Genomic DNA, 12381 nt, shown 5'->3' with positions numbered 1-12381 from the left:
TCTGAGGCCTGTATGCTGTGTGGATCTTCCATTTTATTTTCAAAATTTTAGCCAAGCCCTGGACTATCTCTGCCACAAAGGCTGGTTCGTTGTCTGATCTGATAGAAAAGGGGAGCCCATATCTGGGGATAATTTCTCTCAAGAAGGCCTTTATTACCTTTTGTGCCTTTTCTGTGTGTGGGGGGGGGGAGGGCGGAGGGTAAGCCTCAACTCACCCTGAGTAAGTGCAGACAAGGACCAGGAGGTACTGGTATCCTCCACAGGGCTTGACCTCTGTGAAGTCTGCTTCCAGGTCCTCAAAAGGCATGATGCCCATTGCTTGTAGCCCACGGCTTGGCTTAGGCCCTTGAATTGCATTGTTTTCTGCACATGTAATGCACTAGCACTTATTTGAGCACACAGGATGGGGAGCTTGGGAATGGAATAGTATTTTTCCAGGGCCATTTTCTCCAAGTGCGTTAGCTCGTGTTGTTGTTTTACCAGAGGGGCTGCTGCAGCACGGGGAACAAAGAGTCTCTGATCAGGCAACTTCCACAACCCCCCCACTTTTCTTTTTTTCCTTTTTCCTCTTTTGCCCATTGCTCTTCCTCCTTGGTGTAATTCGGGGTGGGAGGTAGCTCTGGAGCAGTTTGCTCCAGCACTCCAGGGGAGCTTAGCTCTTCTACTGCCCTCTTTGCCATCTGGTCAGCCAGGCAGTTTCCTCTACTAACATAGTCTGTGCCCCTTTGGTGGCCTCTGCAGTGGATAATAGCCACCTGAGACGGCTCCCAGACTGCTTCCAGCAGTTGGAGGATTTCTTCTTTGTTTTTAATCTCTCTTCTCTCTGCTGTCAGCAGAGAGAATGTTTCCTTGTACATTGCTCCATGCACATGTAGGGTGGTGAAGGCATACTTTGAATCAGTGTAGGTGCTCACCCATTTTCCCTTTGTGTATCACAACACCTAGACCAGTGCCCAAAGTTCAGCTCATTGTGTGGACCATCCTTGTGGTAAGGCTTTAGCCTGTATGATGTCATTAGTAGTGGTGACTGTGAACCTGGCCTTTTGCCATCCATCCTGGACAAAGTTGCTTCCATCTGTGAAGAGTTCGAGCTCTGCATCCAAGAGGGGGCCTCTGCATCCATTAGGTCCGGCCTGCTGGAATACACCTCATCCATTACCTCTTCACAGTTATGATCTGGGGGCCCTTCCTCTCTGGCAGGAAAATGGCAGGATTTAAAGTTTGTACAGTTTCAAGTCTGACTCAAGGATTCTCACATAGTAGTCGTTGGTAATGGGCCATTCTGGTACTTGTCGCCAATTATGTCCCTGCCCATTCATTAGGGCCATGACTTTAATGCATTGGGGGCCTTAGCATTAATGTCCTGTCCCAGGGTGAGCTTGTCAGCCTCCCTGATTAGGGTTACTGTGGCAGCCAAGGCCCAAAGACATGGAGGCCACCTTGAGGCCACTGGGTCCAGGTGCTTCAACAGGTAAGCCACTGGCCATTGCCATGGTCCCACCGTTTGGATGAGGATCCCCAGAGGTATGTGATTTTTCTCACAAATGAAGAGATTGAATGGTTGTATTATATCTGGTAGCCCTAGCACAGGGGCGTTGGTTAACAGTCTCTTTATCTCCTGGAAGGCCCTTTCTTGTCTGGTCCCCAGTTTAGACGGTCCTTTCTGGAGCCTGCTGTGGCCTCGTAAAGTGGTTTGGCCAGGATCTTGCTGCTCCCAAGAATTTTCAGACCTCCCTTTTGGTCTTTTGCTGTGGAATGCTGTTTCTTCTCTGGACCTAGGGCATGTCGTCTTTCTGAAATGATGAACCCGAGATATCAGACCTCTTGCTGGCAAACTTGGGCCTTTTTCCAGGAAACTTTGTAGCCTGCCTCAGAGAGTCAGGTTAGCAATGCCTTCATCCCCTCCCAGCATTTCCCTTGATTGTGACTTGCCAGGAGAAAATCATACACATATTGGAGCAAGGTACAGCTTGGGTTTTCTTCCAGCAAAGTTGATTAATCTGCCACTAGGGTTTCCCCAAACAAAGTGGGTGAGTTTTTGAATCCTTGAGGCAGTCTGATCCAGGTCATTTGTGTCTTTCTTTCTATATGGGGGTCTTCCCATTCAAAGGCAAATAGAGGCTGGCTAACAGGGGCCAGGCAGAGGCAGAAGAAAGCATCCTTTAGGTCCAGACAGGTGAACCAGCTTGCCATGGTGGTAGAAGGCTCAGGAGAGTGTAGGGGTTAGGACTACACTACTACAATGTGATAACGGCATTGTTGACTGCCCATAGGTCCTGGACAGGCCGGTAGTAATTTCCTCCTGCCTTCTTGATGGGTATCAGTGAGGTGTTCCATGGCAATTGGCATTTGGTCAAAATCCCTGTGTCCTTTAGCCACTGTAGGTGGGCCTGAATTCCCAGGCATGCTTCCTGTGGCACTGGATATTGCCTCTGTCTAACAGGGAGAACCCCAGGTTTGAGATCTACCATTATGGGCGCATGGTTGCAAGTCATCCCTTTTTCAGTTCAGACATCAGGAAACTCCTCCAGCAGGCAGATGGGCTTCATCAGGTCCCCCTTTTCCTGGAAGTAAAACTGCCATTCACCTTATATAGGTGTAGTCACTGTCATGATGAGGAAGTTTGGTTCTCTCACTTGTAAGGCTTGTGGTCTCTCCCTGGGGGAAGGTGATTTGGATTCTGAATTTTGTTAGTAAATCCCTTCCCAGCAGGAGAATTGGGTATTCTAGTAGGTACACGCATTTGTGAGTCACCATGTGCCCTCCTAGCTGGCATGTCCAGGGTCAGCAGAACTGCTGGGCAGTTTGGGTGCCAGTGGCTCCAACTATTGTAGCCTGTGCTCGGTGAGTGGGACCACAAGTTTAGTGACTACAGAATGCTAAGTGCCAGTATCCACCATGAAGATCATTGGTTGGCCCCCCAACTTTCATTTTGACTGTGGACTCTTGGGGGCCTAGTAGTAAGGAGCCTGGTCTTCCCTAGTCTGACTCAATTCCTGCTAGGCCAATGAGATCCTGGGCCCCAGGTTCAGGTTGCCATCCTATCTTCTTTCCTGGATCAGTCTTGTTAGGCTCCGATGTTTGTTCCTTGTAGCGGGGGCATTCATTCTTCCAGTGGCCAATCTCCTTGCAACAGGCACATTGCTCTCATTGAAGTGGGGCTCTTCCATGGGTCTCCCTTCCATGGTGGAGCTGACTACTTAGTCGGGTCCAGCTTCCCCAGTGCTACAGCTTTCATTCGTTTACCAGCCTCTCATTTTGCCTCATGGTTTTGATTTACAAAGACCTTGTTTGCCACTTCTAATAACTGGGTGGCATTCATTCCAGTGAAGCCTTCAAGTTTCTGAAGTTTCTGGTGAATGTCAATGTATGACTGGGTCACAAATTCTGTATTGACCATCCACTGGTTTTCTGGTACTTCTGGATTGAAGGGCATGTATACCCGGAAGGCCTCACAGAGTCTCTCATAAAAATCAGTTGGTGATTCCTCTGGTTCCTGGGTAACTGCTGTAGTTTTGGACATGTTGGTTGGCTTTCTGGTTCTAGCCCTGAGCCCATATAAGTATGATATTGGGTGAGTACTCATCCTTCTGCTGTATTGAAGTCCCAGGGAGGCTGAGCTTTGGGGGCTGCCTCTCTTGCCCAAGCTTCTGTGTCTAGGGTTCCTGCTGGGGCCTGCCCTTGGAGGCCACAGCAGGCCTCTGTCAGGATTCGCTGTTGTTCTTCCGTGTTGAAAAATGTCAAGAGGGTCTGTCAGCAGTCATCCTAAGTAGGTTGATGGTTCTGAAATATGGATTCTAGGAGATCGATCATGACCTGGGGCTTCTCTGAATAAGGCAGTCTGTGGTTCCTCCAATTTAAGAGGCCAATTGTACTAAAAGGCTGGTAATGGAGGATAGAGTGCCTGGGTTGGACCATGCCATTAGCACCAATATGCTGAGGCCCTTGCATCTTGTGGAGTGGCATTTGGAGGCATTGACATAATTTAAGTGTTTCCTGCTTTTAGTTAATTTGTGGGCCCAAGTAAGGAGTCAGTGCTCCTCAACAAATCAGATTTTAAGTCCCTGTTCCACTACCACTTGAGCCACTCCTCCAGTCCTTTTTGCTTTGGTTATTTTTGAGATGGGGTCTCCTGTTTATGCCCATGTTTACCTGGACTGTGGTCATCCTATTTACATGTCCCACGTAGCTGGGATGAGAAGCATGTACCACCATTTCTAACTTTATTGGTTTAGATGAGTTCTCACAAAGTTTTCGCCCAGATGATCCTGAAAGGACCATTCTGTAACCACAATCACCCCACTCTCTGCCTCCTGAATAGCTAGGATTACAGGCATGAACCACCATGCCCAGCTTGATTTTTTAACATTTTTCTGGGCTCCTGGTCCCCTGTCTTGACATGTGTTCTGAGAGCTTCTTTCTTGTCCATGCAGCTGACATTGGGAGATGAACATCTTTGCTTGTCTGAGTGTGGCTGAGATGGAGCAGAATGTCTTGATCCAGAGGTGTCCCAGTGGTGTGACATCCCAAGGGAGCCTGGGGCACCTAGGTGAGACTGCAGCATCAGGGGCTTTGCCTCTTCTCTAGAGGACTGTCACCTGGGATCTGCAGTAACTTGAGGAACACCAATAAACAGGAATTCCCCACCAGGAGTAGATGCCCTAGAACAGCAAAGGCATTTGCTCTCTTGTAGGCTTGGATGCTGAGTTTCATTAAATGCAGGAGGATAGGCCAGCTCTGATTTTTGCAGTCAGAAGCTAATATGTGGCTATGTGAGCTTAGTTATATTGTTCACCTTCTCTGACCCTCAGATGTAGAATAATGAGAACTTAACAGCGATGATGTAAGGAATTTATGAACCATGAATCTGCACTGAGGCAAACTGAGGCTGAGTTAATTATTAATTCTCTCCAAGGAAATCCCTGAGGTGATCATGCACCTGGAGGTGGCTTGGAGAGCTGAGGAGCTAGTGGCAATCTGTTCTCCATGCTTCAAGGCCTGGACCTAAGAATCTAGATCAGAGGAGAGCAGAGAGATATGGGTTCACTCCCCACAGGTCACACAAAGTGATAGAATCTATCACGGGGAGAGGGAGGAGATTCTCCTTTGCACCTCAAAGGACTCAGCCTCAGGTAGGGCAGAAAGGAAGCCAATGAAGGCTTATTGGGTAAGTTGTACTCAGAAATACCCTGGTTGACCTGTGCTGTAATAGATTCTAAGGCCCTATGATGATTTCTAACTCATCCAGTGAAGAAATCTCATTTAATTTGGGAATAAAGTGAATTTCCTGTAAATATGACAGTGACAGCGAAGGTTGGTGGCCAGCTACTCTGTGCCGGGCATTGTGCAATTAGTATTGTGTGGACCATCCTTCTTTACCCTAATAGATACTTATTATCAATATACGCACTTTACAGGTATCCTAACCAAGGCCTTGGAAGAGTAAATAGCTTGTCCTCCGCCATTCAGTTCTACTGCCTATGGGACTGACCATAAGCTGGGACTATTTCATTCCAAAGCAGTGCTCCTATTTCACTCAGGTGTCTCTTGGATCCAAATTCACTCAGCCCTCCATATTCATGGGTTCTGCCTCCATGGATTCAACCATATGCAGACTATATATTATGTAGTTAGTTATGTGATACTTGTGTATGCATTAAACATGAACAGATACTTCTCTTGTCATGATTTCCCAAACAATGTGGTTTAACATCTATTCATACAGAACTTACATTGTATTAAATATGATACATAGTATAGTGTTGATTTTAAATTATGCAGGATGATATGTATACATCACATACAAAAACTACACCACATGGTATAAGGGACTTGAGTGTTTGTAGATTTTTATATCTGTGTGAAAGCACTAGAACCAATCTTCCATGGATTCTTGGGGATGACGGTACCATGTTCAGGTCCCTGAAAAACTGAAATTTCAAATAGTACAGTTGGTTCATTTCTCTACACTTTAAAAATCTGTTCAATTAGTCTACTTTAACAACAAATTAATTACTGGTTTCTTACAAAATTTACAAAAAGGACTTTTTAAGTCAGTTCTGGGTGGCAGCTTTTCCATGGTTACCCAGAAATACACAGAATCCTGGGACTCCAGACTTCTGCTCAGTTAGAGTGTTAAAGTGATAACAAACTGGAATTGGTTGGTCCCTCTCATCACAGGGGAATTTTCTGATAGTGGGCCCAGAGTGGGGGCATTGCAGCTTGTTTGGAATCAGAGAAAAGAGAAATCAGGGAATGAGCTGGTGTGTGGATGCTGAGAGCCAGGTCTTCTTCTTACTCTTCCTTCTTTGGGCCCAAGATTGCCTGTAAGGATGGGAACTGCAATGCCACCTCCTCTCTCTGCTGAACTCCAGCCTGATGCACTTGGATTCCTCTCCATAGGGGGCTCACAGTCTACCCCTTGCCTTGACCATCAGTAACTTCAGCTTCTCATGCTGGTTTTCTGTTTTGATGTTTTTCAGACACAGTCAATTCAACAAAAAAAAGACAAAGAGGTAAATGTAGATACTATAATTTCACCTATTTGGTTGGGCTCCAAATTGCTTAATGGGAAAAGGTTGTATGGGACATTTCTTGCCCAAAAGAACTTGATATTTTTGTACCCAAAAACCTACTCGGCCCCTGCAATCCCTAATTCTCCCATCAAACCCATAACCAAAGACTCCTCCAAAGCTCCAAGGCATCTCCTGCACTCTGTTCTATCCAGCCTCAAGAGATAGGGGAAGGAGTTGCCTATACATACAGCCTCTGTCACAAGAGGATAGAGGCCTCCCTGAATGCCTAGAGTCTGCAGAGGTGAGAGCAGCTTCATCCTCTGTGTCAGACATGACAGAATTGAAGGCAGAGGGACATGGGCAGCCTGAGGGTGGCTGCTGGAGCAGAGAGATTTGCTCATGATGCAGGTGCTCCATGATTGATTCATATCCTCAGTGATCAGGAAGAGTACAGCAAAGATCTGAATGAATATGAGCCCATCCCATCCTAGAATGGTTCCTGAGGAAGGAGCTATTTTCATTCTCATTCCCAGTGTTGGAACCAGACTGTCCTGTGGGGAGCCAACAGGGGTATCAAATAAGCTGTGGGTTTGAGTTTGGCACAGCCCCAAACCGCAGAAAGGAGCAAACATAGTTATGTCCAATAAATTGCACACTTGAATTGGCACAGCCTCAGCTGCAGAAGTGGGCAAGATGCAGTATAGCTGCTTTTTCCTTTAATGTTTACATTCAGAGAGAAACTGCCACAGGTTCCTCTTGTTCACAAGGATTGCAATGTCACACCCACCCTCTCCCCCAAGAAATGGCTCTCCACCTCGTGTTGCTACTGCATATAATAAACTCACTGGAGGTGGAGGGGGTTGGTGTGTCTCCATCCAAGCACACAGCCTACCTGGCCCCAGCTTTATGAATGTTTGGTCTTCTGTCTGTTGTCCTTTCTGCATCTCCCATCGCCCCCAGCTAGGTTTTTAGGACAAGCTCATGCAGGATGAGAGAGGGTTCCTCCATATGTTAGAATGAGATGGATTCTCATTTGCGTGAGTGGTTAGCCTTCTCTGGGAGCAGGAAGACTGCTTCTTTGCTACTTCTAAAATGTATCCTAGGAAAATACCTTAAGGGATTCAGAAATGTGTTGTTTGTACCAACTTTCTGCTCATAGTTTGGCAGTGGGACTGATGAAAAAGAATATTTAGGAAGGAGACATTTGTTTCCTCTATTTCCAACTAGTCAGACACAAGTGGTACTTTACAAGGGGTATGGGCCCTCTACAAATTTCTGCAAAGACTAAAAATTCCTATCTTGTAGGATCAACAGAGTGGGATCCTCAGTGTTGCGCTGCGCCTGTTTGATAGGAAGTTAGGAGTCCAGCCTGTCATGGTCCTGGAGGGCCATGAGTCCTGGGTCCTTCTTCTTGTGTTTCAAGGTATAGTGACCGTGGAGGCTTCATCACAGCACAAGTGGGGAGAATCTTGAACTATGTTGGGCCAAAACCATATTGTGTCTGGGTCATCAAGATGAAACTCAATCAACATCTTTCAATATCACTTCCTGTTCTCAAGTAAGTGGTGAGGTTGTGAGCATGTAGGCTGATGGTGATGTAGTTTCTAGGAACAGGTCCATCTTGGCTTCTTGTTCACCTTACCTGCCTCCATCACAGGCACCTACCAAAATCTAACTCCATTTTTCTGCCCTGTTGGAAACTCTTCAGTGGCCCTGCCTTCTGGATAAAGTTTAAGTGACCTGTCATGCTTTGCAACTCCTTCATGACTGGCACCTTGACTTTGGCTCCCTTCCTGCCACTTCTCCCTCTGGCATTTGTCAATGTGCAGAACATAACGCACTACAGTTCTGGACACTGCAGAATTGACCAGCAGCCTGCCTTTGCTCCCACCATACTCTCTGTCTGGATGTGCCCTTCACACCTGCCAAATTCAGCTGCCCCTGCCAGGATCCTTGGATGGTATTTCATGCTTCTGCTAATAGTAAACTTTCCATCACAGCCAAGCACCTTTCCTTGGGAGACTGCTGAACTGAGCAGACTTTTCTCTAGTTTATAAATCCACTCTCTCTTTATAAATACCAGTGGAGTCTAAAGTGCCTGCATCTCTTGCTAGTCCATGTTCATGCCTACTAGAAAAAGAGGGTATCTCAGAGGACTGTAGTTTATATCTTGAATGAATGATGTGATAACACCACAGAAAGCATTCCCAATGCAGTACATGTCAATACATGCTAATTCCAGACATTCTTCCCAGACCTTCCATAAGCCACTTTCCTATCAATTCCAGATACAGATAGCATAGAAGAGGACACATGTCAAAATGTGTGACTGAGGTCCCTGACACTCCTGGTGTGCTTTGGAGTGGACTTAGGAGAAGCATGTGTTCTGTGAGCTGAGAAACTCTACAGTGAACTGCCTTAAAAATAGGGCTGGGTAAATTACTCAATGTGCTCAGGGATTCTGAGAAGAGTGTTGGACCCAAGACCAATATGGGAAAACTAAGAGAGGAAGTGGTTGGGGAGAGAGTACGGATCAAGAAGTTTAGCATTGGAGGATTCCAAGATGGCAGCTAGAGGTAGGAAGCAGAAAGTGAGCCTCCTATAGTGAAATCTTGGAGAGATGCTGGAGACACTTTGCAGGCATAATCACTGAGAAAAGGCATAACTTTGACCCCTCCACATCTCCAGCCGGTGCAGAGAATCTCCGCTTCACGTTAAACGGAGAAACAAGGAGGGCCCCGGGCCGCCAGTGGCCAGCGCCCAGACGGCTTGGGAAGACGCGGACCAGGTGAGCTTCGTGGTACCACGGTTCTCCCACAGACAAGCCTGGGCCAGAGCAGCATAGCCCCCTGGACAGACTGACCTCCACCCAGGGAAAAAAAGAGAAACTGAGTAATAAGCAATAAGAACAATTAAGACACGCTGGAAAGAGGGTGGGGCACACTGAGCGCTGAAGATTGGGGGAAGGGAACCCTTTCCGGGACTGTAAATAAACAAGCCGGGCAGCCAGAGAGGCTCTGGCGGGAGTGAAGCACGCGCCCAGCAAACAGGAGCGGGAAAGCTTGTGAGAGTGGCGGAGGGAGGAAAACTCCACAGGAGAGAGGGGAAGACCCACTTCTCACGTGAACTGTAAACAAACATGGCGGCCAGCAGGAGCAGCAGCACCGCCCAGTAATCAGGAGCAGGAAAGCTTGTGAAAGTGGCGGTGGGAGGAAAACTGCACAGGAGAGGGAGGAAGACCCACCTCCCACATGAACTGTAAATAAACACGCAGGCCTGACAATGTGGGGGCAGTGTCACCTTTCCCAGTGCTTGGAAAGGGGAAAGCCAGTAGCAGAGGCTCCCGCACAGGAGAACTCTGAACAAACAAAGCCTGTGGGACCAGGTGATTGCTAAGTTCATCCCTGAGATCTGCATAAACAATGCCTCCAGCAACAGCAGGCTGACAGCAGTGGGCAGGTAAGCCACAGTTGCAGATACCACTCTCAGAACTGTCTCCAGACTCTTTTTTTTTCTTTTTCTCCCTACCTTTGATGAGAGAACAACTGAATTATACCTGCAAGCAGAAAAACTTACTGAAACTGTATTACATTTGAACTTGAGACACTTGGTGGGGCTTTTTTTTTTTTTTGGGTGTGTGTGTGTGTGCAGTTTTGTTCTACTTTATGTGTCTGTTTTGATGAGACAACTGCAGAACAACATCTGAGGCACCATCTCCAGGACTGGAGACTGAGACGGACACCCAAATTATTAAGACTGAAACTGCATTGCATATAAACTTGGACGTTTTTTGGTTTTTTTTTTAAATTTTTCTATTTTCCATTTTATTTTAATTCATTCTTATATATAGATATTTCTTTCATTTACTTATTTTTTATTTTTTTATCTTTGATTTTCAATCCTCTCTCTGTCTCTGTGATCCCTCTTCAGCTTACTGTCGATTAGTACACTAATGCTCCCTGTTTATACCTTTGAAACTCTCTTGTCTGATACCTTGTTCTGTTTTCTCCTTCTTGTCTGTGTATTTGTTTTTCCCTTTTCTTTAACTTCTTGCTTTCCATCTCAGCTCACCCTTCCATTCTAAATATTACCATTGTTATTATTACAAGCTAGAAAATACTTAATTGCACACAGTACAGGGACAGTAACAACACCAAAGACAATGGCAGGAAGACAGAAAAAGCAGGGAAACCAGTTTCCCCACAGCAAAAAATTAGTACAGGAACCAGAGGGGAATGAAGAGAACAGAAACTCAGATCCAGACTCCAACAAAATGAAGATAAACTATGCCAAAGGACCCAATGAAGCCCTCAAGAATAATTTAAAAGAAGACAAACTACAAGTACTCAATGAGAATTTTATAGAGATGATACTGGATAGGGTCAACCAAAATATACAGGAGACACTCAAGAAATTCCAAGACAACAAAAATAGAGAATTTGAAAAAGCAAAAGAAGAAATAAAGGAAACCATAGAAGCACTGTATAAACACCAAAGTGAAAGAGAGAACACAATGAATAAATGGACAAATGAACTCAGGACAAAAATAGACAACATTAAAGAGGAAAACTGCCAGGATATGGAAAACCTCAGAAGAAAGAATGAAACAGAACTGCAAAACAAACTGGAAGGCCAATCCAGCAGAATAGAACAAACAGAAGACAGAATCTCAGAACTTGAAGATGAAATGGTAATTAAAGGAAAAACCAAAGAACTATTAATTAAACAACTCAAGACCTGTGAAAAGAAAATGCAAGAACTCACTGACTCCATCAAAAGACCAAACTTGAGAATCATGGGCATCGAAGAAGGAGAAGAGGTGCAAGCGAAGGGAATGTGTAATATATTCAACAAAATAATAACGGAAAATTTCCCAAATCTAGAGAAAGATATGCCCATACAGATGCAAGAGGCCTCCAGGACACCAAACAGACCAGATCAAAATAGAACTACTCCATGACATGTCATCATTAAAACAACAAGTTCAGAAACTAAGGAAAGAATATTGAAGGCTGTAAGAGAGAAAAAACAAGTAACATACAAAGGTAAACCCATCAAAATCACAGCAGACTTCTCAACAGAAACATTAAAAGCAAGAAGAGCGTGGGGTGAGATTTTCCGGGCACTGAATGAAAATAACTTTAACCCCAGGATACTCTACCCAGCAAAGCTATCATTCAAAATAGATGGAGCAATAAAAGTCTTCCATGATAAACAGAAACTAAAACAATATGTGACCACAAAGCCACCACTACAAAAGATTCTTCAAGGGATTCTGCACACAGAAAGTGACACCCAACTTAACCATGAAAAGGCAGGCAGCACCAAACCACAGGAAAAGAAAAAGCAAGACAGTAGAGAGCAATCTCAACTTAGGTACACACAATCAAACCTTCAAACAACTAAGACAACTTAATGACAGGAATTACCACATACCTATCAGTACTAATGCTTAATGTTAATGGACTTAATTCACCCATCAAAAGGCACCACTTGACAAAATGGATTAAAAAGGAAGATCCAACAATTTTTGCTTACAGGAGACCCATCTCACCGACAGAAATAAGCATATGCTTAGGATGAAAGGCTGGAAGATTTACCAAGCCAATGGCCCCTGAAAACAAGCAGGAGTAGCAATACTTATCTCTGACAAAGTAGACTTCAAACCTACATTGATCAAACGAGATAAAGAAGGACATTCCATACTAATAAAAGGGGAAATAGACCAAAAGGAAATAATAATCATCAATCTGTACGCACCCAATGTCAACGCACCCAATTTCATCAAACATACCCTGAAAGACCTACAAGCATATATAAACGCCAACACAGTGGTTGTGGGAGATTCTAACACCCCATTATCATC

Source organism: Castor canadensis, chromosome 7 (genome assembly GCF_047511655.1).
Source record: "Castor canadensis chromosome 7, mCasCan1.hap1v2, whole genome shotgun sequence".
In the NCBI taxonomy this organism is placed as follows: Eukaryota; Metazoa; Chordata; class Mammalia; order Rodentia; family Castoridae; genus Castor; species Castor canadensis.
The sequence above is the reverse complement of the archived record's forward strand: the minus strand, read 5'-3'. Positions refer to the sequence as shown.